Raw genomic sequence first — 27,375 nt, forward strand, 5'->3', positions numbered from 1 at the left:
TCCGATGGTGCTTACACAATTTAACCATTTACTGTCTGCTCTTGAAAAAGATTGTCAGAATTCTTTTGCTTCAGTAAATTACGCTCCAAAGCAGAATCATTTAACGTTAATTGAGTGTTTGAGTCCACCCTCTGAAACTGGTGTGTCGTTTCCTCTCCTGTAATTGGGCTGTCCGTGAATTGTCAGATAGGAGGAGGGAAATTAGCTAGAGATGACTCAAAGCAGCAAACAATGAAAGCTGTGTTTCATAATGGCAGTAGAATAGAGTCGCTTTTGAGGCTCCGATCCGATTCAGATCGGATGGATGAAGTGTTCTTTTGTGGGGTAGGAACCTATTCAGGGAGAAGAATTCACACTTGCAGTAGCTTTTAATCAGCTCCGTGTGGGCGCGCTCCACAGGAGAGGCTGGAGGGAGCGCGTGTGAAGGTATTGCTGCGGCTCTGTGCCATTTCCCACCGCTCATCAGCTGTGCCGGGGCTCCGCAGCCACCCGGCGGCACTTGGCAAACCAAGTTTTGTTCGAAGGAGGCGGTGAAATCCAGAAAAGAAAAAACAGCCTGTGAAATTGCTACCGTAGTGTTTTGTATCTTGGCTGCGGCCTTTCCATTCGCTTGACATTTGCATCGCAGGGGAGGCCGTGTTTTGTTTTGTTTTTTTTTCAACCACACCTTCCCCCCCCCTCTGCTCTCCACCTTCCGCCGGCAGGGCGGCCGTTGCCCGCGCACAGCTCCTCCTCTCAGCGCACCGCAGCGCCGCTCAGCGGGGGGCGGCGCGGGGGCTGAGCGGGAGCTCGAGCGGCACGGGGCGGCTGAGGGGGGGCGGCGCGAGGCGGCCGTGAGGGGCGGAGCTGTGGAGGGGGGTAAGATGGAAGGGTTGCCGTTGGGTCTGCTTTTCCCGAGGACGAGCCGTGCCTGGCGGAGATGGTTCTTCCGCTCTCCGCGTTTTGGCAACGCAGTCTCTTGGATTTATGAGCCGTTCTGGGCTGAGGCTGTTTTGTTGTGAGCACCTTTAGCGCTGTGCAAATCCCTCATTTGCTGCTTAGTTGGATTCCTCGAGCTGTCCTGAACAGTTACCTGTCAGAACCAAGTGCCGATAAAAGCCCTTCTCCAATCCATCCGGTTCTGTGCTTCTGGACGTGGAAGAGACCTTTATTATGTTTAGAAGTGGTTTTGCTGAGGCTTTTCAATCCCTTGTGCCCAGGTGCTAATGGCCGGCCCCACTTTCCGCCTTCAGCCTCATTTTGTTGTTTAGGGCAGGATATTTATCCAGACCTGGTCTATCAGAACTGTACCTTAATCAGTCAAGTGCTGCAGCCCAGCCTCGGTGAGCCATCCCTGCGCCGGCTGTACTGCAGAGCCTCAGTCTGTTGTCCGGGCGAGGGCAGAGACTTGTGCAAGCTCTTTGTTTCTCCTGATATACATTAATTACTGTCTCTCCGCTCCTTGCTGCCATTTGTAAGTGGCACTAAGGAATCTATTTTGCTTATTCAACTGGAGTTCTCATCAGCGCAGCAATTCATAAGCTGCTTTAGAGTGGGTCGGTGCTGCTTAACCAGTGCACGTGGTGCAGAACTTTTAACGAGGTCTGGTGGCGTCACTGAAGTTTTGTTTCATGTTGCAATGGTCATCTCCATTCCCTTCTGCAATAAGAGAGGCAACAGTTATCACGAACAGAGGTACATCTAGAAAGATGTCTTATTAAACTTCTGTAAACTAAGTGCATGTGCTATTTTAAAGTTTTTTTCTCACACAATAGAGTAATATGCTCTCATGCATATTAGAGCTCTATGCTCTTATTTATTTGTTGCTTTTTTTTTTTTTTTTTCTCCTCTTTAAAGCTTCAGTATGTGAGAGGACCACTTGCACTGTCATGAGCTGCAGAGAACTGCGGGTCAAAACTTGGGTTTCCTTATCCAGCTGTGCTGGTGACATGTGCTATGCAATATGAAGTAAGTGGAAAAAAATGATTTTGATTAGAGAGGTGAATATAAAACACATTTGCTTTTTAGTTCATAGATAGGAAGTATTGCTTTCAGTTAAAACATTTTGTATATCTGTCTTGTTAAGGTACTGCAGTTTGGGCAGCCCAGCCAGAGCTTTATTGGAATTAAATGGGTTTTTAGACCTTGGTCTGCAAAACCCTGCGGTCTTCCATAGCCCCTTCCTGACTCCTTCCCCCTTCTGCTGGCAAGAACTAGTAGTGGCTGAATGTATAGGTAAGCACAGATATGTAGGATGTGGTGCTAGAGGGCTGAGAAATGCGTGAGTGGTACTTTGGCAGAGGATTTACCTGTTTATGCAAATAGCATATCTTTAGTGCTCTCTTAGCTTGAATTAGGGTATTGGCTGTCTCCTCTAAGAAACCATATTTCCATGTGGTGGATGCACTTTCAGTTCAAGCTAGCTAACTCCAGGATGTCAGTTGTTGTGGAGTTTCAGTCACACGCAGTCCTACTGCTGTACCTCAGAATAACTTGGCATTCAAATGAACTAGGTAACTGTTAGAGGAGTTGATCTGATGATAGTTAACTTAAATCAACCCTGCTGTGGAGGTGTAGACTTAATTGCTGGATGTAGTTACTGATACAACCTTCAGGATGTTATGTACTGCTTGTGAGAAGTCCTTCATTGCAATGGGGCAATAATTTGATCCTTAACCTGTGATTTAAAGACAGCATAGCACAAGGGCTGCCATGCAGGCTCGTGTTGTCTTCCAGAGCTTTCACTGTTCAGCTCTTTCTGCAGAAGATCAGAGTGATTTGGTCATAATATGAATTGTGATTGATTGTAGTCTGGAAACAGGCCTAAGATCATGAAAAATGGGAACCCCTATTCTGACCATCTGCTGTTTGCTTTTATTATGGTGACTTTGGACAAAAGCTCAGTGCTCCTGAACCTTTCACAGCTGTGCAAGAGAAGGAACGCTAGTTTGGGTTGACACGATGACTTGTTTGGTTCTGCTTTGACTCTCTTCTAACCTAGGAGATGGTGAACAAGGTGACTGTTGAAAACTCGGTCGTCGTTTTGTTCTTTTTGTGACAGATGTGAGGCTGAAGGCAGGTTTGGCGCAGAAACAAATTTCTGTGCTTAGCTCACACGTAGGCTATTACTCACCCACAGAAAGCTATCTAAAAGGTCCAGTTTAACTTTCATTCTGACCTATTTTTTAAAGTCATGTGCTATGTGATTCATCTCTTCTCTTCTGTGACCTGAGCCATGTCCTTAAAATGCTGTTTTGCTTTACTTTATTAATGTTTGTGTTCGGTGGCGCTCAGTTCCGTGTGTTGCACATTCTGCTCAGAATGAGATCTCAGCTGTCATAACTGTTTTTTCCACTGGATGATTTGCCTTCTTTATGAAAATACGTTTGTAGATTGATACAGTAGTTGCACTTCAGTGGGGTTGATGGAATTCACATTAATGCCTGAAAACCCAGTTTTTAATGGAAAGTTTTATTCTAGAATCTCTTTGTAAAGTTTTAGGCTGTTGCTGAGTAAGGCGTGAATACTTGATCAAGTGCTATATGTGTAGCTCTTGGTATTTATTGCAGTGTGATAACTGATGATACAGAAGGTTTGCACCAATTTTCAGCCCTGTTCTCTTTGGGGAAAAAAAGGGAAACATAGACTTCAGTGTTTTTGTTGACAGCGCCTTACATACAGCTTAATGGCATAACCCTTTGTTCCAGTTTCCAATTAGATTAAACTCGGATAGATTGCCTTTGCAATGAAGATTATTACAGTCAATTGACATTTAAAAGTGAGAGAAACACTGCCTTTTAGTCAAGGCAATGAGTTTGCTAAAGAATGAAATAATTTTGTCAGGTCTCAACCTTAAAATTCTCCCTTTTATTGATGGAAGATTAAGTGTAGGTTAAACAAAGAACTGCAAAATTGAATGCAGACCATTCTGAGTGTAATGCAGCTGAATGAATTGTAACTTAGTTTAAAACACTTAGGTGTAGGATCATGAGGAAACCCTGGTGTCCTTTACTTTGGGCACAGAATGGAAGATGTCGAGGTCAGACTTCCGTTTCAGATTCTGCCATTGAATCACTTGGGTGTGTTGGCCAGGTTACTCCACCTTCTTCTGCTTTTGCCTTTTCTGTAAAGGGAAGATGTTGCACTGTGCTCAGTACAACGTGAGACCTGCAGCCTCACGTCGTTGGGTGTTCTTGCTGTGGAGGTGATGTATTGCTGTTCTGTTCTGCTTAGCTTCCTCACCCAGGAGCTGGCCAACAGAAGACAAATGCTGCCCGTTTTACCTTCAGCAGAATTTTTCCCATTTAGTTTATACGTGTCATTTTAGCTCTTCTGAAGCATTACACGTGTCCTAAGAGTGGATAACAGTGCAAACACACAAATTAATTATCTTAGTTTCGGATTCCTTGTATGTTATATACTAGAAATACATGTTTCTCAAATGCTTCTATGCTATAATATGGTGTATATTTGGTTAACAGTTACCTTCCTGTTCTGACTGAATCAGTGGTAGGAAGTGCACTTTCAGAGCGCTGCGGTTCACCTGGATGCTCCTGGTATTGTTCATAAGAATCAGGAATAAATGCTGTCAGTTGAAGCTGTAGATTACAGACTGTGAATCAGTGACAGAGATGCACAAATGGACCTGACATCAGTGCTGTAGCTGAAATATTATTTCGTGATTGCTTTTAGGAATTACCGTATCTGTCCTCACCACCTTTAATAGGCAGCTGTTCATGAATCAAATATCACTTCAGTCAAGAAGCAGCACGCCAGTGGGTGGATATGTATGAACAGAAAGAGCATAATTATTATTCCACTTGCTTTTTTGCATTTAATAACAAAAGAGTGGAAGCTTGAGATACAGTATAAACCTTAAAGGCATAATAATCCTAAACAACAACAGTAACGCGCCAATGCATGCCCTGCAAAATGATTAATTAAAGAGTGATAGGGACAATTATTCATTTACTTTCCTCATTTGTGACCGTTAGGCTGTAATACTAAATTAGCTTACCGTGTTTGCTAATACAAAGTCATTTCCTGGAGCAAAAGCTGTAGAGAACTGGGAACTTAGTGAGAAAAGAAGAGGAAAAAGAAAGGGAACTTTCATCTGTGTTGTCTTAGAGGACTGTTGCAGTGTGATGGATATAACCCAATGCAGTGATGTCTGCCTGCATTTGCAGAGTGCCTGAAACAATAGATCTGAGGTGAAAACTGCTTCATCTTCTGTAACTGGCTGCAAAAACAAGGGTCAGTCGTGGATTTGTGTTTATTTTTGGTGTCAGCTCTGTGAACTGTGTGCCTGTTTGAGGAAGTGTCCCGTAACACATATGTTCAATAGGAAACCCTTCCTACTGGGCCTGTTAAACATCTGGCTGAGGAATTGACCTTCTTGAAGAAAAGGATCTGGGGATCTCATTTTTGTTGCTTTAATTCTGTATACATCAGAAACAAACAAATATTCCATAATGGAAAAATGATCTTATCAATACACCGTGTCAGATTAAGGGCAGCTGAATACTAGCAGCAGCACAAAACGTTGGCCGAAGCATTCCTATACAATGTAATCCTTTAATCCACGTGGCAAGTAAAACAAATGTTTTTGGTGTGTGACACAATCACTTTGATTACACCAGCTCAGGGGAATGTTTTTTCTCCCGCTGCTTTGCGTAGGATAAATCTGTCAGCTGAAGTTTGACAAGGTAAGTCCTCTCCTCTCTTCCTGCCCTCTAGACAGCCTGATTCTTGAATAAGGGCACTGTCACTAGCACAATACACCACGCCTCAATTTCTTATCACTGGACTCGTGAGTATGCTAAGTATCCTTCCAGAAGAGTTTGGTTGTTGACGTAGGGTCATACAGCATTTCTCTGAAGCTCTGCTCTTTGGAGTCTGAACTTACAAGTTCAGGGTTGTGTTTCTGTTTGTTTCAGTCCTTGTCCGTGGTGGGACTTGGTGTGGTGTGGTACCACCAGCGTGTCCTGTGAGAAATTAAGAGTTCACCCGTTCCCTGCTACATGCTGAAGTATTTGAGGATCATCTTCTATTGCGCTAGATAAACATGGGTCAAAACATCAGCAGAAACTGATGCAGAATAGTCACTGACATCAATACTTCTAACTCATTTAAGTTTTATACAATGATTTTGCACTCAGAAGGCAGTGAAATAGATGTACATTTTAACCATTTCCAAGTAAAATGTATTTTGACTTGTTTTTGTTCAAAAAGACTTGATTTTGAAATATTCCTTATTTACAAGCTTTAAAAACAGTAAAAATCTAATTATTTTTTTTTTTATAATTGAAACAGGAACAAAGTGAATTGCAGTTCTTATGTGGAGTGCAGTGAGGTGTTTTCTGTTTCACATTCACCCAATTTCATATCAGCCTAATTCCAAATAGTATTTTTGTTTGTTTGTTTTGAAAACTACATATAGAAAAGTCATTTTTTTCCTCGCTAAGCAATTTATGATCTCTCTTTGCTGCTGATATTTTAAGGAGACCCAGGTTGTTCCTACGTGTCTCCGAGCTGCATCGTGCTTTGGGTCTGCGTTGCCTTGAGGCTGCCCAATGAAACGTGTCTTTGTGCTGTGATCCTACTGCTACGATAGGAGAGGAGATCACTGCCAAGTTAAAATTGAAGATAGCAGACTTGCTGTAATCAAACAACACTTCCCAACTTAGATTCATTTAGCAAAGGCAAATTGATAGGAAAAATGAATCTGGAGCACAGCGAGTCCTTGCACGCACCGAGTGCAGTGTTAAGTGGACAAAGTCGTGTTCAGTTCGTTGGTTGTGATCCAGCAGTGTGGGTTGTTTGTGTGGGGCACATATGCAAAATGAAAAGAGATGAGACAAACTGTGCTGATCTGCTGTAAGCTTCTTAATGCCTGCTATCAGTTCTCAATGGTAATGTTGTCTGAATTTCCTCTAGCAGAATTGCCTACCACCAGTTGCTTTACAGAATTGGGCCTTTGAAAATGGTTGGGATGGCACTGGTAGTTTAAAAGTGAAGGAGAAGGTAAATTGCATGGATTATAATAATATAATTAAATTAATTGAGATTAAATGGGGTAGGGCTTTGAACATCTCCTGAGTAAATATTAGCAGGATTTAGAGAGTGCTGAGTTTTGTTTATCCTCCAAAATTATCTTTTGACATCTGTGTTTTATGCTGGCAGTGTGACTCCTTGAGAACTTCTGCTTATTAATTACCCCTTATTAAGTATAGTGGTGCAGTTCTGATGTCTTCTGCTTATTAATTAGTTTTAGTCTGTCTTATTAAAAAGGCTGTTGGATCTCTCATAATGTGTTTTATTGTCTATTGGCTGTGCATGATTTCTTACTTGCTTGGTTTTGCACACAAGCCTGTTGTCCTTTTCCAGCATTTAGAAGACATTTTCTCTGATCAAATGTGGATCCAGCCCTGATGGTCACAGGAAGCTTATTTGAGTTCCAAATTGTTTTTCCCTTTTTTTGAAATGTGTTAAACTAAAGAATTTCCATTTATTTTTCTCTAAAGAAGATTAAGAGATTGTGGATCTAATTGTATTTTTGATACGATCATTAATAATACTTTGTTGCATTATCAGTTCCTTGCAATATGTCACGCTGATATTTGTGTAGAACTTCAGCTATTTGTGAAGAAAGACCTTTCTTGTCTTTTCCTGCACTTACACAGTGCCCACCACAGTGTAGCTTTTATGCACTGCTTTTCTGCACCATCCCAATATAAACAGCAAAGCGGTGATGGATTTTGCTCAGAAATCCCAAGTACAGCATTCTGCTTAAAATGTAATATCTTAAGTCAGATTTTTTCATCCTACAAGCTATAAATCATACCTGTTCACAGATGTGTATGGATTCCTGTGGACTAATGATTTGAAAGTGCCAGCACATGAGAACAATGGTGTCTCACAATAGCTGACTCCCTTTGCAAATTGCACAGCTATCTTAGTACTTGGGGGTTTGAAACTGTCAGTGCTCGGTAAAGATGAGTAATAGCAATCCTAGGTGTTCTCAGCCTTGAGTTCTGAAATTGTTTTCAACTCTCAATGCAAATGTCCCTTTCAAGGTGAGAAATGTCGCACCAGAAAGGCTGAAAAGTTTCCAGGCAATTACACCGGTGAATAAGTGTGTATGGATTCTTGATAACTTCTAAATAAGCTCTTTTAAAATAAATGATAACAGTAAAAAAAACAAAACAAAACAAAAACCCACAAAAACAAAACATCCAGACGAGCGTTTTGTAGTATAAGTATGGGTTGGCTGAAGTATTGAGTGAGACTGTAAAGCTATTTACTGATTGTTGGAATCTGGAGATGATTTGCTTTGCAGTGTTGAGCTAACCTTCAGCACAGAGCTCCGGTTCTGCAGAGGCCGTCAGGTTTTATGTCATGATCCTTATCTTGCCAGTGACACGCGAGGAGCTGGCTGCCCATTGAAGGCTGATGTCGTAGGCAGTAGAACATCTACCGATTCTCCTGTTAATTTTAGAAAATGTACAAGCAGCAAACGTAGCCTGACTTTTATGTTCCACCTGTAACTCATTGCTATAAGAAACAAAGTCTGTAACAGTAAATATTTTCATGTTCAGCTCATGGCAGGAATTTGGCTGTCTGTGCCAAAAACCGAATTTATCTCTTTCTGGCAGTTCTGGGGGGTTGAACGGCAGAGAGACAGAAGGCTGAGCTTACTCAGATGCTATATAAATGGCAGAAGCAAAGCTAGTGCTGTTTATATCCGGCATGGGTTTGGACTTTGAATGGAAGGACTAAATATTATTTTAACGTTGTAACTCTGAGCACGGCGGGTAAAAGAACTGAAAATCGAATCTGAAGCAATTTAACTTCAGGCAAAGAAGGATTAAAGGAGGTAAAGGAAGTACATGTATGGATAACTGAGTAAAGATTTCTGTGATCCATCTAGTATAGCAACTGTCAAAGATACGAGGCTCCACAACTATTTTTATATTGTGCTTTGAGTCTGTGATCTGGAAAAATGCTTATGCACGTGTATAACAAGGAAGCAGTTCCATTGCTTTCAGTGGGTAAGAAAGAAAGGGGACAGCCATATGTGAATACGTTTTAAGCTTAGAGCCATCAGGTTCTCATTCCTTGTGCTCATTCAAAGCGTGCACTGATGTCGGCGGCAGTTTGGGCCAGTCAGGTATTTCATCTGGAGGTTGTTTAGAGCAGTTTTGTAGCAGAGCTTGTATTTCCTTTCAGGATGTAGATCATAAAAGAAGAAGAAAAAAAAATAGGCAGTTATTTCACCCTTCCACGTGGCCTATTCATACAAATGTATTCTGATTACTGCTCATGGAGGCTGACATCAAGCAGACCTTTGCTTAGCTTGCAGACATGGAGCCATAAGCAGGACAGCAGATTGCAGGGCCTGCCAGGACGAAGCCATGGAAATATAGCCAGGAGGACCTTGTGCTAGTAAGAGCAATGTCTGCTGTGGGCAGGCTGAGCCTCTTCCCTAAAAGGCTGATCTTGGGGTTCTTGGCCATGAAGTGAGTTGCATGAGCAGGTTGATACCGTGCGAGCTTAGGTGCTGGTGTCATGTGTCTACCCTGCTTGGGGCAAGTGCCTTTCCCTTTTTGTAGTAACAGCTGATGACCATCCACTCTGCCCTGGATGTGGGTTGGGATGCACAAGCCCTGGATAAGCTTGGTGTGGCAGAATAGCTGGAAGCAATGGGCCAAGCAGGGCCTCTTGCTAAATTATATGCAGTAACATTTCAAGGAATAATACACTGATGTCTGGGTATCTCTGATGTGATCCTAAAAGGGGTGATTATGGTTTTAGTTATGACTTGACTTCAAGGTTCCTGTATAAAGTTGCAGACCTTTTCCATTGTCATTTTTCAGCACAATATGATTTCTCTTGTTACTGGAAATTTCTTCTTTTTCACGGTAAGAAACAAAACACTTTAAAAATGTTTTTTCTCCCAGAGGAATAGTCATCCATTACATATTGATATACAGTTGAAAAACAGCACCTACTATCCAAACAACATTCCTTACCCAGCAATTACCTTCAGTCGTCCATGTGAAAGCCCATTATGCACTTCTACAATGAGCGGATCAACACTATGCAGCTAAGAAACAGTCAGTTGATATGGGCATAATTAGATTTTTATCAGTTTCAGCTAGGTGTAACCATTTCATTATAATTGACCCAGATCAGTTTCTACATGTCTCCCTCATTAGAACGTATAGCACCTGTGCTAATGGGTTTTGTTTCTATCAAGACATAATGAGGACTGGCATATCTGCATATTCTCTGAGCACACCAAGAACAGAGACAAATACTCCATTTTATTACCATCTGACAGAGACATAATGATTGCTGAGAAACTCATTACCATCATATTATACAATGATTTAACTTGAAATCCTCGCCATGCTGCAGCCTGGCAGTGGCAGAGCACTTGGAAATGCATGAGTTTCTGTTGGAACTGTGAGAGCTGAGCTGATTCCCTTCTCCCCATGTGCCATACACGGTCTATTTGCCTTGCAGATTTCTGACTGGTTTTGAGTGTATTTCATTACTGTGCTGTGAAATTAAGGAGTATCACTGAGAGATGGTTAGAAAATCACATGTAGTGGGACTACACGCAGAGCAGGAAGTTTGTGTGAAACACAGAATATTTTTTCTTCTCTGTCGATACTCCATTTACACATCCCATAACACCCTGGTTTATGGATGAGACGTCCTGGTGTCTCTTCATTTGATGCAACCAGGGAAAGAGTTTCTGCTGCTCTTGGTCAACTTTTCTGCAGCTTTGCAGGTATAGACAGGTAATTACTGATAAAAGCTTTTCAGAGGTAATTTGTGTCTTCATTCTCTGTGCAACTTACCCTCTTCCAAATGATACCACTGAGCTGATTTCTTCAGAGCTCAGTTCGGTGCCAGAGACCATGACCACAAATGTCACTGAGCACGGCTTGTCACTTGAACACAAAGCCCCTCGTTAATGCAAAGCAATACAGTTTGTCTGGTTAATGCTGCTGCAATTCCTCTGCCATCGTGCTAGGCTGGGAAGAAGGGTGTGTGATATTTATTTGTCACCTATGTAGAAACTCCTTAAATATACAGAAAGCTGGGTAGTAGTCAGGAGCAGCAGTTTTAATCCTTTTTAGCCTGACAAATTCACCCCAGTTTGAACGTTTCACTATTTGTGAAGGGATGAGTGCTTTGGAGAGAGATCCTGCTGCCCTTGCTCATGTCAAATAGTAATACTTATGGAAGTGGCCATAATTATTGTATTCTGACAAGTGCTCATTAGCTTGAATTCAGTGTTTTATTGTTTCCATGCAATTTCTGGAAATAAACATCCTTACAGTAAATTATTTGCTCATTAGCGGTCTCAGCCACTCTCTTAGCACAGAAATGAGGACAGAACTTGTATCCTGTCTGACCCAGAATGAGTATTTCTAGTGCAGGAGTTGTGGTAGTAGTACCCAGCAGTTATTTTCAAAGCAGTTTCGCCTTCAATATGTAGAATTCACCATGTAAAATATATTAAAAAGTTTAATTTTTTATATATTTATGTATACACAAACATTTCTTAATTGGTGAGGGGAAGAGAGTTTTGTCATTTTTGAAAACGTTTGAAATGAGAAGTATTAGCATTTTGAGCAAACAAACCTGGCTGGGTTCCTCTTTGGCGTGGCTTTGTAAATTGCTCCAAAACTACTTCAGTGTTTTTGATCTCTGGGAGTGTCATTTGTTGCTTTAAATCAGTACTGTTGTTAACGAAACATTACTAAAAGTGCTCTCACGTCATTTATTAGGTAAGCAACAGAAAGAAAAGCGGGTACTGATTTAACTTCAGCCATTTAATTTCAGTACTGTGTAGTCAATGAACAGGGGTAGGTAGTCAAGGTAAATGTTGCAGGCTGCCCTTCCAAAGAGATGAGCTGTCTTGTGTTGATAGTGAGAGACTAGGTATGGGTGCTGAGACTGTGAGCACTGTGCTTTGTGTGAGCAAGAAAAATGGTGGGGCTATTTCATTAGCCTGCTTTCATGCAGTCAGCAATGAGCACTTGGCAATGCAGTGGCTTTCCAAACTTGATTCAATCCTGGGCTTGTTTACCTATGTCTGGTGTTCAGAAGCGAAGGGGATGGGAAAACTTCTTATCCTCTCTCTGTTTATCAGTGTTCTTGAGCAGGCTATCAGAGTCAAATGCTATCTGAGGAAAGACAGTGTGAAATTGATAAAAAATAGTCTGTGTATACCTGAAAATAGATGGAAAGCTTTCTCCGTATTCAGCCTTTGATCAGTAAGTAATTTAGCTGTGCCATGTCATAGAATTGTAAGCACAGTATTTCACCTGGGAGAACTGCTGTTGGTCTGTAAAGCAGGTTTCCCAGTTGGAAAATGAACCATATGGTGCACATGTCAAACCAAGGCAAGGAGAGCTAACAGATCGACTCTTAATTAAGATCAGATGGTGCCTACTGTAAATCAGATACCCAGGAAAACTATCTATAGCTGCCTTGATCTGGGCTGTGAAGTTGTTAGATGAACAAATTTTTCCACTTACTCAAAATCAATGGTGTTTCACTGATGAGAATGAATGTTGAACATGACCCTTAGTCTGTGTTGGGGAAATTCTTCTATGTGGAGATAAGAACCTATGTGGACAAACTATCTGTCTGCTGCTCATGTTTTTGTAGGACTCTTATTCTTGGAGGAAGATAACCCAGTGGTCAGCAGAGAACTATAAAAGTCTGTCTGTGATAGAATTTATTTCTAGGCTGAAGAAGAGGTGAGATCCCTGTAGTTCTCCACCTGCTTACTTGTTCCATCTAGCTCTTTGCTTTCCATCATGCATTCATGTTCTAGGAGGCACAAAGGCATTCCAATCCAATGCAGAAAGCTTATCTGCTCTTAGAAATAAAGTTTGCTGTAGAAATACAACAGGTGGTGTGCATAAACCAGAGGTCTTAAAGTCCTTGGTGGTCTTTGGATGCCTGCAGCCCTGCAGTAGGATAGGGAGAACCAAGACATGCCTCTTACAGGAGGTTCTTTATAGAGCAATTCGCACAGCCCCACACAACTTCCAGTCGTACCTCTTGATTAGGGTTTATCAGTTCCAATACATTTGATTTTATAGATGCCTTTAGCATGCAGTTCTGCCCTGATGTTGCAAGTGATTGAAGACATTTGAGAGGAAAAGATACTGTGTTAATCAAGTTTTATTTTCTAGGTACATTTCAGTCAGCCCCAACTGGCCCCTATTCTGTGTGGCACAAAGGCACTGGGCAATACTGTGTCCTTCCCCACAGAGCTGGTCTATTCTTCTCACCCAATAAACAGTGTTGGCTGGTGTTCGTTATCATATAATGCCATCAAAGAAATATTTCCACAGTCAAGCTGACTTGATTTGTAATGCAACTGGCAATGGAAAGAAAGCACGTGCTCTTTCAGAAGGCTGTGTGGGTAATGGTTACAGGTTGGGTGCTGGAGCTGTGGAACTACTTAGTGTGGATCAAAGCATTTCCTTTCCTTTCTTGGAGCTTTTTCTTCATTTTGGCTGAGGTGATTACACTACACTACTACACTGTGCTGTATATGTATGCATATAGAATGTACAAGGAAGTGCCATCGTAGGTTTTGAATAATGAGAAGGAAATGTGCTTGCCCACAGAATTCTTTCCCATAAACTGTAGGATTGCTGTCACTTGGAGCTGCAGTGCTTTACTCTTAATGGGATTGAATTCTTCCCCTAATACATTATTCTCACACATAGAATATTATGTTGATTGTATTGAGTAGAAAGAAGTAAGGTCATTGAACAGTGAGGCTTTGACTTTATTACTGAAGTTGGAAGGGATTGTTTTTCTTAGGTAAGTACAGGGATATTGATAGCTGAACTATTCAGTGTGTTTGTTTCAGGTAAACATCTTGCTGTAATTCAATTTGAGAGGGATCTTTCTCTTAAAAGCATTGGATGTGTCTGCATACTAATGAGAGATTGTGCTCTTTAGTTTTTTATACTGGCGTGATTGAAAACAGGTCATTTAGTGCCAACAGAAGCTTGTTTCCTATGTAGTTATGAAATGCAAAAGATACTGCCCAAAACAGTAATCAGGATGCTGACTTTGAAAACATCCTCTTTTTGGAAACATGAGTTATGTTCGTTCTTGTGTTTCTTGGGATGGAAGATTAGCATACTTTAATGTGAGAAGGAGAAAAAGAAGAATCTGCATGATTGAGAGAAGCAGTGAAAATAACTGCAGTGCTGCAGACCCAAGGAGGATGGAAATCCCACTTCCCAAGCGCAGGTTTGTGTTGGCAGGGCATGAAAAAGACCAAAAAGAGATTGTTGCTCTCCGCAGTCCCCTCCAAAGCTTTAGGCAAGGCAGGAGGTTGCTTTGTAGGGAGCAGTGTTTGGTGTGGCAAAGAAATCAGTTGATGGTTAACCTGTGTTCTGGAGGAAGTGCTCTTACACCGAAGTATTCGATCTGTGTACCAGGGTTTGGTAATGCTCCTTTCAAGCAGACACAGCCAGCTATTTTTCCTGTCTAACACCACATGAGGTGCTGCCAGTCCTGCGATACGAAGTCTGACATGAGCCCATCTCCCAGCCCCATGCACTGCCTGCCCATGCAGTGTGTGAACAGTCTGCCCCGCTAGGGGCACAGGGGTACAGCTGGGGCTCCTCGTGGGCTCGTTTCTCCTGCTAGGTGGCACGCTGTAAAAGGGTGACTTTTTATTTGCTGAGTTTTCATTGTCTTTTTATTTAAGTGAGTCTTTTAATTTAAGTTCTGGAGGAACATCTTATAACCCAGCCAGAATCTGTATTTGTGAATCTGTGATAAAGCAAAGTGCTGTACTTGCTGTGAAATATGAGCCTGGTTCAAAGCCCTCTCGAGCTCTTGGAAGTGTTTCCATTGATTGCAGCAGGCTTGGATCTATTCTTATTTCTGTGAAAATTCTGTAATAAATGAAGCTGCTTTAGGCCTTTGGGAATGACGGATAGCAGCTGTAGGTAGAGTGCTATTACTGTGGTGCCAATAACATCCAATTGTATTAGGGCTGTTACAGGGTGTCTGTGGGAAATGGATCTTTTCATGAGGGAGAGATGGTTTCAAAGTTCTGTGGGGGGTGTTTTGGCATTTAACTGCTGGTTTGTACTGGTTTCTCTCATGTTCCCCCGCTCATCCCTTTGGTGAGCCAGCAGCTCATTAGATACCTCTCTGGATTCCAGAGTTTAGCTCCTAACCCAATTTATTCAGACTGCTGGGGTCTCGCAGAAGAGGCTTTATCTTGCAGCAGTCTGAGTGCGTCAGCCTTGTATGAGAGGCTGTGTTTGGGAGATAGTGCTCTGTAAACCACGGCCTGTGCCACATTCCTGGGAGGCATTTCTGGCTTCCCCTACATTGACAAAATGCTTTTGATATGCCTAAAATGGAACGTTTCTTCTAGTTTATTTTTGCTCCCTGGTAAAACACGTTCTTCGGATTTCTAACTGAGCTTAAAAGAATGTTTTTGGTTTTGGTTTTTTTTTTTTGGTCTGGTATTCTGTTTGTCCAGTCTTTTGTTTTTACTTTTTTAGCAGTGCTGTTGATGCAGCTCAGAACTGCTGTATCCTTAATTGCTGCTGCAGAACCACCAAAGAGGCAAAAGAGTTTCTGTTGAGCACAGAAACGTGGGCTCTTAGCAAGCCCTTAACTGTGACTTTGATTTCAAAAACCTCTTTTTCTCCTCTGTTTCCTCTCCCTTCTCTAGCTAGGGATTCTGAACAAGATCGACCTGAAAAATTATATTCTCTTCAGTTATCCAGAGCAAGGTGCATCTGGCAGTGGTGCTGGCGATGCTGGCTTAGTTCTGAAGCTATAAAATGAGCTCGGGACGGTGAGGACTGTTTTCAGTCTGGGGCCTCTTCAATCTCCGTATTCTCTGCTGAGCTAGATGCCAATTAGTGTCAATAAGTGGATGGCTTTGATGATGTGGAGTCTTCTAAACCAGAAACTGGAATGAAACTGCTAACTCATTTTATGGCTGTTGCTATACAGACATTCCAGAGCGTTCATTTGTCATCATTACTGGCTGTCTGGGATTTGGGTCTGAGGATTAGAAGAGAAAGTCCGTGTCTTTTTGCTACTCTTCTTACAGTCCTGATCATCAAAATAGGTATTTAATCTCCAAATCTAGGAAATTGTGGCAAAATCAAAAGCTGGACATCAATCTGTAAGCTGCAATCTCTCTGCTTGAGACAGGGCTAATAATACTGTTGGGTTTGGTTTTTTTTTTGTTTCTTTAAATGCAAACAAAGTCATGGTTTGCAGAAGTGGGCTTTTTTTGTGTCTTTTTTCAGACAGATGTCTTCACATTCCACTTATTTATTTGCATTTATTTACATTATTACATTTTTCTTTCCCTTTCCTGAGGTTTATTTTGGGTCTCTGCCAATACACAATATAATATACAAAATATAACCCAATATACAAAATACTGTCAGACAAATTAGAAACAATATGAGTTGTCCTCACTGGTTTAAATCTGTCAAAAACAAAACGTAAGGTCTTCCAGGTGCTAAGTTATCTTCCTTCACTGCTCGTGGGAGTAGTGTAGCAGTGTACTACATAAAATGTCCAGGTATGTTTGCGTATTCAAGAAAGTACTTTTTGACAATAAAAATCTTACTGAACTGAAATGAGAATGAGCAAACAGTTCTTCCTCAGAATGAATTAAAAAATAAACTGCACTGAGTTAGCTGAACAGTTCACTTTGCAGGTAAATATAATGCTCTGAGTTTTCTAAAGTAACAAACTGGCATGTTTTGCCTTGGTTAGGACGTGTCATTCAGCTTTCTGAAGCACTGTAGGCACGTCTGAGGTAGCACTAAAGAAAGCCAGTGACGACAAAAGAATCATTTATAGGCATGATACCATCAGTGCTCCTGAAATTTACACACAGTGCTTCAGTCATTTTCCTTATCCCATGTATCTTCTTTGCAGTTATCCCCACTGCTGCTCTGTGCTCCTTTTACTTGCATACAGCCCCAGAAATTGGCCTTGAAATTTCTTTTTTGAAAGCTATTCCTCATATTCAAAGGTAGAGAGGTGCAAATACAGTTACTTTCTAAGTTGTTTCAATTTGACACATCCAAATAGGGTCCTCTGAAATCTGTTGAACCTTGACTTCTGGTAGTATTTGAATTTGATGTTTGGATGACATGTTTAGCAACCGTAACATTTAATATTGATTTAGCTAAATAGATAAATAAAATATTATGGGAAATCAACACAACAACAAAACCACAAGCCTTCATCCTTGTCCAGCCTCCTTGCTTCAGTTCTGTGTTCTCTTTTGTGTGGATTCCCTTCTTCATTTGGGTTGGGAAACTGTTTTTGATTCCTGCCTGCTCTGTCCAGTTTGAAAATCTAAGCTTAATATATCAATAAAGATGAGAACTACTGTTCCTTAGCAGAGCTTCCTGATGGCTACTTGGGTGGAGTCCCAGCTCCTGTAGTGGTTGCCTGTGGTGAAAGCCCAACTGCTTTGTGTACGGCAGACCTCTGAGCCTGGATGGAGCATGTTTGCATGGATCCAATTAGAGGATCAAAGCTCTCATTAGCTCTGCTCAGGCTTTTGTTTGAAGGCAGTCTTTTATTTGCACTGACCTCTGCTTTACTGCAATGGAGGCGTGTAGCTGTATCACATGAATTTGCAAACAGGCTGAGCAGAGGCTGTCACTGCCACGTTAATTCTAGCTCTTGTGCCACAGTCGGAGCTTTGCAGCCCACCCAGCTGCATCTGGCACACCCGGCCCGATGTATACATGTAGAAACAGAGCTCATCTGTCTCCTTCAGCTAAGAGTTTTGTACTGACCATAATTTTAAAGATGTCGTTCTTCCTTTTTGTCACTGCTTTCTGTTCTTGAATGCACCGTAGGATCTGCACCACTCGAGAACCTACATTTTCCACGAGGCTCTCCATGGATAGCTGGTACACTGCTCAGTGGGGAACAGCCAGGGCAAGAGGGGTTTTCCCAAGGGCTGACATTTCTGTAACAATACCAGTAATTGCCTGAATAATCCTAAGGGTAGTTAAAATGCTCTTTGAGCCAGTATAAGCAGACGTGACTGCCAAGAGAAGCAGTTCGACTCTCCCTATGCCCATGGTTGCTTTTTCCCATTTCAGAACTGTCCTCTTCAGTGAACTCTGTTGTTTTCATCCAGATAAGTTCCCCAGTCTGCTTCCTGCTGGGCCACACAGCTGCTTGTCTGCACGCATGGGGATGGGGCTGGAAATGAGCAGCTGGAACCTGGGGGGAGGGCAGGATTGTCTCCTCTGGTGGCTGTCCTAGCTTGTGCCAACTTGAAGCATATGTGAAACTATTGCCTCACATCAAATACTGTGATTTTGCATCTCGCTCTTTTAGTTTTTCTTGGGGTTCCCACTTCAAAGTGCCCCTGCTGTGGCGTCTGCTTAGAAGAACTGCAGTGGGAGTAATTTTATGTATTAGAAGATGGACTCAGTTAATAAGGGTTTGAGAAAGGACTGGATCTTATCCCTCATATCTAGAAATTTAGAGTTTATTCTAAGGATAGAGTTGGAGGGATGATGCTGGCAGCATGTTAAAAAGCCAGCACCTGGGGACATGGATTCTCATGGTCAAATGGTTTTCTTTTCCCAGCAGGTTTATTGGCTGATTGGTTCTTTGGTTCTGTGGTAGTCAGTGCAAATTTAAGTAGATTACGGGCTGTTTTAATTCATGCATGTGTGTTTCTTCTCTGGCATTGGACTTGAGAGAAAGAAAGAAGGTGGCGTTAGGCTGCCTAAGCTGTCTGTGTTAACTGGACATGCATTTGCTGCCATGGGGAGGCCTGGAACAACATCTGTGTCCAGCAGTGATCCCTGCCAACTGGAGGAATGTGAGGGGCTGGGCAGCTTGGCTGCCTTGCCCTGTGGGCGAGGTGGCAGGTTTGGGCCTTTTTGGTTTTGTGCTGGGCACGCTGCATGGTTAACTGTGAAGGGACCTGTACTCATGCAGGGCCAACTTTCCTCAGCCTTACCAGTAAAGTCATTGCAACTCAGATTTAAGTTGCCAATTTTTTAAGAGCTGTTACAGTCTTTAGGCTGCTAATGGCTCCTAAAACACAAAGTGAATTCCTATTCACTGAGACTGAAACAAAAATAAGAGAGCTTAGTGCTTTTCTCCTGGCTGTCTTTCTTGCCTTTTCATGGGTGAATTATTATAAAGAAAGCTACGTATCCACAGAGACATACATTATAATGATGATAGCTGGAAAGGGCCTTCCTGTTGAGGAAATAATAAGTGCATCCTAGGTTGAATAAACTCCCAAGAGAGGAAACGCTCTCCTGTCTGTCCAAGCATGGAGTTGTTCTGTGGGAGCCCTGCTGATTTCTACATGGAGCACGAGGGAGAAGCCGCTTCTCACAGCACCCATCGTTGGCTGTGCTGGGGTCTCTGCAAGGTGGGAGGTGGTAGAGCTGTGACATGCATTTAGCTCCCTGCAATTTAGGTCCCCTCTGCTGTGGCCTCTCAGGTGGGAGCCCTGGCAGCAGTGAGGTGGGTGTGCTGTTGCAGGTTCGATGAGATGCTATCCATGTGCTGCAGTGTGCACCTCGTGCAGCGGGAGGAGAGGTTCTGTCGAGGGAGTGTAGGGTCTGGGAGTTTCATAGGAGCAGAGCTCCTGAAATAACAATCGCTCAAATCCTTTCCTCTGTTAAGAGCTGTTTCAGGGGAAAGAATAAGAGGGAAGCCTAGGAAGGTTCTTCCTTGCTTTAATGATGCACCCTTTGGATGACTAAGGTCGTTTGCTGAACTGTATTTACCCAGAGTTGTTCAGGAGTTTTAAACTTTCTTTTTGTGAGAAGCAGGGAAAGCGTAGCAGTTCTGGCTGGACAGCAGAGAACTGTGCTCAATGTATGTCTGATGAAAGAAAGAAAAGAAAATTACAATAATTAAAACAAATTGCTGACCTTGGATTAAAAGTTGCTGTGAGCTGCTCAGAGCATGGAGCTCTGCTTAGCTATGGAGCGATTATGCAGATCAGACACACACCCAACCAGAAGGAGTTTTTTGTGAAAAGTGTTTGTGAAAAGCCAGGATCGTGCAGCAGCACCGTGACAGCATCCCTGCAGTGTGGCTGGGCAGGACTCCTTCAGTCAGTATCAATAAAGCATACATGCAGGCCAGTCAAAATCCTCCTTCATTCAAACCCCTTTTATTCCAGATAGTAATAATAAAAAAAAAATCACAGTTAATCATTATCATCTTGTTCCCATGCTAGGTAATTAGTATTGCATTGTTGCTTTGTGCCATTCCCTATGTTCCCTTCATGTCAGAAAAGTTTAATTGACATTAAAAGAAGAGGAAATTAAAGGGATTTTAATCAGTTGGTCTGTCCTATCAGCTTTAAAAAGAAAAGCTGGAGTAATAGAAAAATAGACTGGTGTCTATGCTCTCTTATCATCCATTTTGCTATTCATTACTGAATTGATGAGACTATCTGCTTTGCATTTTTAATCGTATAATTGATTGAAGTGAAATTAAAATACTCTGCATTTTCCTCCTGTTAGTGAGGCTTTTGACTAACCATGATCTCAATTTTTTTCAGTTTTCACTCAGAAACCAGCACTGGGAGTAAGAAGTGGGCATCAGTGTTCTTGAGACATCTATCAGTGTCTACAGCAAGATCCCATCTGATAAAGAAATAGGTAAGAAACTAATGTTCTTATCTATGCAAACTCCTGTATGTGCTGCAACATTAATAATATGCTTTAAGTTATTCACTTAAATATTTTCTGGATTGAAACTTTAATGCATTACGCTTGCATAGTCAGCAAATACTCGATGTCTTGGTTATAAAATGATTGCACTGAAGACAGCAAGAGAGTGATATAGGTTACAGAAATACTTTAAACTACATCAGATATTCAAATTCTAAGGAAATTCCAAACAATAACTCCTTTGTGAAATTTGTTCCAACAAATAAAATTAGTTTATTATGTTTTAATGATTTAGGTGAAAATTAAAGAATAAGGACTCATTTTGCTTCAGTAAAGACACTGAAGAATTCTTATTCACGTTGGAGTGAAGAGCAAATATGGTTCACAAATACAGTAATATTAGGCCTATTATTAGGCCCTCTTCTTTTCTGGTATTTGCAATAACAAAAAAAATCAGAGGACATTATTTAAATAGCCTTGGATAAATCTGCTTAAAGAAGATGATTTCTGCAATTTACTGTATAACACTCAGAGGTGAACTCAAACATGTACAAGTCAATTAATATAAAGCAAATTGTTAGAGACTTGAGGCTGTATGCACTGGAATGAGCAGGAGGGCTCCCACTGCATTCAGTATGCTTGGAGTCAGGCAGTGGAAATGAGATCCTGGCAGATCCAGTGCAAGCTGGTGGCATCCCACTGAGTCATTAGGGGCAGGATTTCATGCTAAGTTTTGAAAGATTTCATTCCAGCAGAGTTTTTATCCTCAAAAGAAAGAAAAGCCAGAGATGCATCTCACCAGGTCCTTGCTATTGTTACTTATTTGGGAAGCACTTAATTGCAGTGGTCAGATCTGGATTTATCATCCAGACTCACGATGGAAGATGGTCTTCAAGAGCTTAATTCACCATCACGGGGAGATGGGGATCTATTCTGAGGAGGTGCTTACACCTCTGGCCCTACAGAATCTGCAGAGTGACACGTTGGTGGGAACACAATTTATAAATGATGCATGTGGAGAGAGAGCTTCCTTGTTTAGATTTTCCTACTGGCCATGCTCATCCTCCTCCAAATCACTGAGGTGGGTAGATGTGTTCTGAATCCCCAGTGACAATGTTTCTATTTGTGTTTTGTTCCTTCCTATTCTTGATATATAATAGGGAGCTGAACAAACTGGTTGTAAACAGCAGAACTCTACCTAGGATTTTTCAGATTCTTGAGCTAAGCCTTTCTGGGTCTCAGAGCAGCTAATGACAAGTGTCTGTGTGCCTTGAGCACCAGTGGTTCTCTGTGGTTTGATATATTAGTGAAAAAAAGGGCTTAAAGTAGGAACTTTGCATAGTATATTAGGACTTTCTGTCCACAGACTAATGTTTGAGACATTTGGGGAACTAATTGAAGATAAGTATCGATTTTTCTGTCTCTTCATTTTGGAGTTGGCTGTCCAAGTATGGTATCTGAGCTAGATCTGACTCCATTGAAACAAATGTTGATTTTTTTTTTATTTTATTTTGGTAAACTGTGAGTTGGTTCTTCTGTCTACAGATTAAAAGAATAAAAATGACTGCAGTTACTTCTGTGCTTATTGTTTATTGTGGTTAAAGGCTGGAAGAGTTTATCAAAACACAAATGGAAATGGTTTGCTCCCAGATAAGGAGTCATGTGCTTGTGTGTAAGAAGCTGACTGACCGACCACTTGAAGTGTGGGTCTCTTCTAAGCAGCCTTTAAGCTTTGTGTACCTAAAAGCAAATGTGTTTGCAGGGTAATATAGATTCCTTTCAGGTTTTATTTTGGGTGTGTTTTTCAGAAGATTTCTTTGCCTTTTGAGGTTCATCATCTGCATGAAAATCACATACTTGTAGGAACATCTGTTCCTTCACATTGGAAGAATATCTGTAGATGTAAAAGAAAGAAAGCAAGGACAGGTGTGCTGCAGTTCTCTTGGGTATGGGATGATGCTTTATCTGTAACAGCAACCATTTTAACTGAAAGGAGAAAATGTATTATTTATTGCTACTTCCTTTTCTGAAGCCTTTAGAGTGAGGAGTTCCTTGGACTGATTTAATTTCAGGGTCTCTTCATAAATAGCTGCCCTGGTATGAGAAAGGCTGGAGATCATTTCAAAATGTCTTCCGCGTCTTAGGTTATACTGCTAAAATAGTGTAGATGTTGTCTAAGCTGCCTTCAAACTAGCTTTTGTATCTGAAGAAGTGTAGTGGCAGCAGTGCAGGAGTAGTTGCCTACTCCTACAAAGCCATCTGAAAGGCAAGGGTAAAAAACTAGCAACAGAATTTTTTGCAGTCCTTCAAAATGCCCTTTATCACCTATTTTATAAAATGCGATGCTCTAGACAGCCCAGAAGGGAGGATATACTTCCATATTATCTATCTGCCTTTGTCAGACTGCTGTTAGAATGCTCTGTGGGATGGGTGTGGGGGAGGAGCCTTCATTTTTAATCAAAAAGACCAATGCTAGAATGCAAGCAGAAGGTTTTTCCGATTCTTTTTCTTTCTTTCTGATTGTAGTCTTAAGGGGGAACGTGGATACCAACGTTAGCAGGGAATAAAGTGGGCAAATAGAAGGTCTTGGAAAGGAAGTTTGGAGAGACAGGAGGCTCAGACCTCTGCACCTTTGGTTAATGAGTCATCTCAGTCCTGTAATAGTCCCACTAATAAATCCCAAATAGGTCTATTACCTGGCCGTGGAGTGGAAGGACATTACACATCCTCAATCTTCTCCTGATTCCTTTCTTGTCCCTATCTTGTTTCTGCACTTGATTTGCCAAAAGCTTGGCTGCAAATTGACAAAAGTCCCAGTGGTTTCATAGCAATAAACAGCTTCGTGCAGGCTTTGCAGGGTGACCTGACGTGCAGGCTGGAATGATGAGCGATGCAGTCTGTGCCCATCGCTGCCTGTGGTTGCTGCCTGAGAGCACTGAGAAAATCAGTAGGGTCTCTTGTTGGACTTCAGGTGTGATTTCCCTGTGGAGATGCTTATTCTCAGAAGCTCCACTCATGTTGCCTAAAGTTCTCTCTGTTCTGATGTAAGAGCCTCGTACTAAGGACTCTATATGCTAATTTATTTTAATGAATGAGACCTGTAGGAAGCTGTTAACACAGGAGCGTGCTGTAAATGGTGAGGCCGTTTTTGTTACATGGAATGGCTTCATCTGCCTTCCTATAGAACTTGAAGGGCAATCTGGTATCATGACAGAGAGACAGTGAGCCAAAGGGAATGCTTTCAAGAAAAGTTATTTGGAATCTAACCAGTTCATGATAATGCTGATATAGTTAGGTGGCCTTCGGTAGGGCGTGAGACTGAGGAGGTGTCTGTGTCTGTGCTGCTGGGACGCTCTCTGCTGCTGCCATGCAGGCGGGGGAGATGTGCAGCAGGGAGGTGCAGCCTGGCCAGAGCCACAGGATGTGATGGGCTGCTCATTCCTTGCTCTCACCTGGACCTCTTAGTAGTCAGGCTCACTGTTTTCAGACAGAAACAGTGTGAGGGTTTTCCTGTGGGACTGCTGCATGTTTACTTTTCCCGCTGGAATGTCTGCTTTCTGGTATAAATGCTTTCTTGGATTGATCTGTATCAAATCTGAAGAGTTTATGTCCTGTTTTGATCATTTCTCTCTCTCTTTTTTTTTTTTTTTTTTTTTTCTCCATCTTGGCCTTAGTCTGAGCAAGAACAATCTTGAAAACCCACCATCAGATCTTTGGAGAGGAACATGGTTATCTGAGGGCTCAAACAGCCATATCAGGGCATATTTGAAAAGAATACTCCTTTCCTACTGAGAGGAGGAAGCAATGTCTGTAGTTTTCTGTCAGATTGCTAAATTCTCTGCCTTTTCAAGTTGAGACTGTGCCTTTGTCTCATTTTGTTATTTCAAATGCTTCTTTTCCAGGCTCCTTTAGTACTGCCCAGTATTTTCTTACTCAAAATTTGTTGTCAAGCCTTCAGGAATAAAGCTTTGCCATTTAATCGCTAGTGATGGCCCCTGCAGTGAGAGCAGTGGTGGAACTCATCGCCTGCTTGTTTGCGTGTCGGCTCCGCTCACTGTGATCCCAGGCCTTGTGGGTGCTGAGCGAGGGAGCACGGCCCCGTGCTCGGCGAGAGGTTTGAAGCAGAAGGCTGGTGTCGGTGGCCTTTAGCAGCCTTCAGCACGCATTAACAGGCTGCTCTCTCTCCCAAGGCTGAGCCAGGCTGACCTCGTTGATGTGCTCTCTATGCCCCACGGCAGTGCCAGGCAGCGCACTTTGCACCACTGAGCCCCTTGCTCGTGTGCGTGGGGGCCAGACCCACAAGCAGTTGCTCCTTGAGAGGAGTAAGGGCACTTTCTCTAATCGTTTAACCTCGCCCCAGCTTAGTCGCATGTGGCAGCAGGGTGCTTTGTGCTTACAGAGCTGCCTCTTGGAGGTGCACTGTAAAATGAACAACCAGTGTCCAGGCAGCCACTGAGCCTTAACTAGGAGTGAATCTGTCTTTAGAAATTCTAGCAGGAACTTCAAAATACCTTTGGGAATTTGATTACCAAATAGTCTGAGTTTTTCCTGAAATCCCTGAGGCTTAATTCAAACTAGGCCGGTTTCTCAAATGCCAAAGCCACGTGTTCATGCCTGTGCAAATTTTACAAGACTTCCCACCTGGGCAGAGTGTAGTGCTAAGAACAGTGAAAGAAATGCAGGTTTAAATAAGAATACTGTCAGAAAGTACACTAGGAAGCTTAGCAGTTGTATGAAAGGATGTGGTGGGCAACATCACAACATGCTTCTGGGAACAGACTTGAAATGACATACAGCAACATTTTCTAATCCTTCAGGAGCAAAGCAAAGGCTGTCCACTCACTGCCTTTACCACTTATTTGTCGTGAACTGACTTTACCCTGAAAGTCCCCTGATTTAATATTTAGCAGAGAGTGAAGGTCCTTGGGAAGAAGTGGGTGGGAATGGCAGGCTTCGTTGTTGAGGGCATGGTGGTTTAGATCTGATTCTGGCTTGCTTTTAAATAAAAAGAAAATGCTCTTGATACATTCATAACTAGTAGTTTATGTGAGTCAGGAGATAAGGACAAGTAGATATTCTCCAGAAGGACATCTTGTGCATGTATAATTTTCCTTGGATGGCTTTGCCCTTTGTCATTCATATTTCATGTGGTTAGCTGAAGTGCTGCCTTTATTTTGGTAGGTGAGGATTTTTTTTCCTTTCAAATTATTCCTGCTTATGCTGTCTTTCTTCATTTTCATTAAACAGATCAGCCTTTTGACTTACAAATTGTGTAGTTGATAGGAAGAGGGGCTGGTGCTGTTTATCTTGATGTTGCTGTTGATAAATCTATTCAGCAGAGAGATGGGACTTGGTGTTTGAAGGAAGTACATTCAAAGGAAGACTTGTCTCCAAATTCCTAAGTATATATATTTTCCCTTAGAGTCACCAGTGTTTGCCCTGAGATGTACACAAGTGCACCTTGCAGAGAAGGGTGGCTGTGCTGTGCTTTCACTCCCTGAGCACAGGGCCAAGGTCTGTGCATGTGGTTGGTGTGGGCTCCTGGTCTGTGGCTCGTTGGATTCCAGTGGAAATCTTAATTATTAAACCTGAGAAATTCCTGTGCTGTCTTGTCCAAACTAGAGAAACAACAGTGGGTAGCAGTGTTTCCAAGATGACTAACTAGCTTAGCAAGTTTCTATTAGTCATCCCAAAAGCTTCTAAGTTGGCCCTTTTGTTTTCATGATCTCGAAGTAATGAAGAGTTCCTGTCTCCATTCCAAGCCCATGTACTCAATGGTTCCTTGTGGAAATACTGAATGCAGTGGGCAAGGTTTCTTGGAAGGATTTACTTTGAAAATTTCTGCGAAGTAAAATCACAGCTATAACGCTCTTGATGTTATCAGTTGTGTTATGGGGTGGGGGGTGTTTCTTTTGTTATAGTTGTGATGCTGCTTTGTAGCAATAGCTTTTGGTATGTTGGCTTGAAGTTTCCCACAATTGAAGGCTCTAGTTAAAAATCCATTGACTCTTCCTGTTAAATGTTTCCAGCTGAGATACAAATCAGGCCTGTGTCATTTCCATTCGGTAGCCATTAACGTTGTTTTCCTCCGAGGCAAACTGTTACCATGACGGTTCTGTAGCCATTGATTTCAGATGTGCCACCTACTTCATCTGTCAAAACCAGGAAGTATGTCTTAGTCTAATTATGGTGTTTGTGAGGAACAAACTGATCAACTGTGTTCTAGTTTGTTATTTCCGAAGATAGACTTAAATAGATGTATGTACATAATGTGGTGGCTGTGTTGTGTGGTTGGGAAAGTCTGCAGAAACCTGGGTGAGAGGAAGTGGCATGTGGATATTATAGTTCATTCCAGGGACTGACCAAAGGAAATTAGTGAAGGATATTTGATGTTCTGCCTCCACTTTACTTAACCAGGCATGTTTTGACCTGTGGCTTTTTTGAGATGATGGAACTGCAGCTCTCTGCACAGGCATGGTTCCTATAGTTAAGGTGCTGTAGACACAACTATTGACAAAGGTTTGATTTTAATCATAAAGGTAGGCTGCCTTTTTTTTTTTCTTTTTTTTTTTTTTTTTCCCCCTGATTCTCCTCAGAAATCTGCTCCTAATTGTCAGGTTGCTCTGTTCATGAGCTGCCTGCCTGGTGCTTTACTTTATGCACAGTACTATGA

At 42.0% G+C, this 27,375-nt stretch overlaps 1 long non-coding RNA gene across 16 annotated transcripts in view; it reads left to right on the plus strand.

Annotated features, from left to right (window-relative positions):
- Positions 1-240: 240 nt before the first annotated feature.
- The window catches only part of LOC109370191 (uncharacterized), a 206,398-nt gene continuing 179,263 nt past the window's right edge, over positions 241-27,375 (plus strand). For 11 of the 16 annotated variants that reach the window (XR_014886891.1, XR_014886886.1, XR_014886883.1 and 8 more), the window contains exons 1-2: positions 6,870-7,002; positions 20,591-20,690. This is a non-coding gene — a long non-coding RNA (uncharacterized LOC109370191). Of the gene's footprint in view, positions 427-847; positions 1,675-1,836; positions 1,948-6,796; positions 7,003-20,590; positions 20,691-27,375 lie in introns of those variants that run through there. The other 5 variants (XR_014886893.1, XR_014886887.1, XR_014886892.1 and 2 more) reach the window with 4 other exon arrangements.

Source organism: Meleagris gallopavo, chromosome 16 (genome assembly GCF_905368555.1).
Source record: "Meleagris gallopavo chromosome 16, MGAL_WU_HG_1.1, whole genome shotgun sequence".
Lineage (NCBI taxonomy): Eukaryota > Metazoa > Chordata > Aves > Galliformes > Phasianidae > Meleagris > Meleagris gallopavo.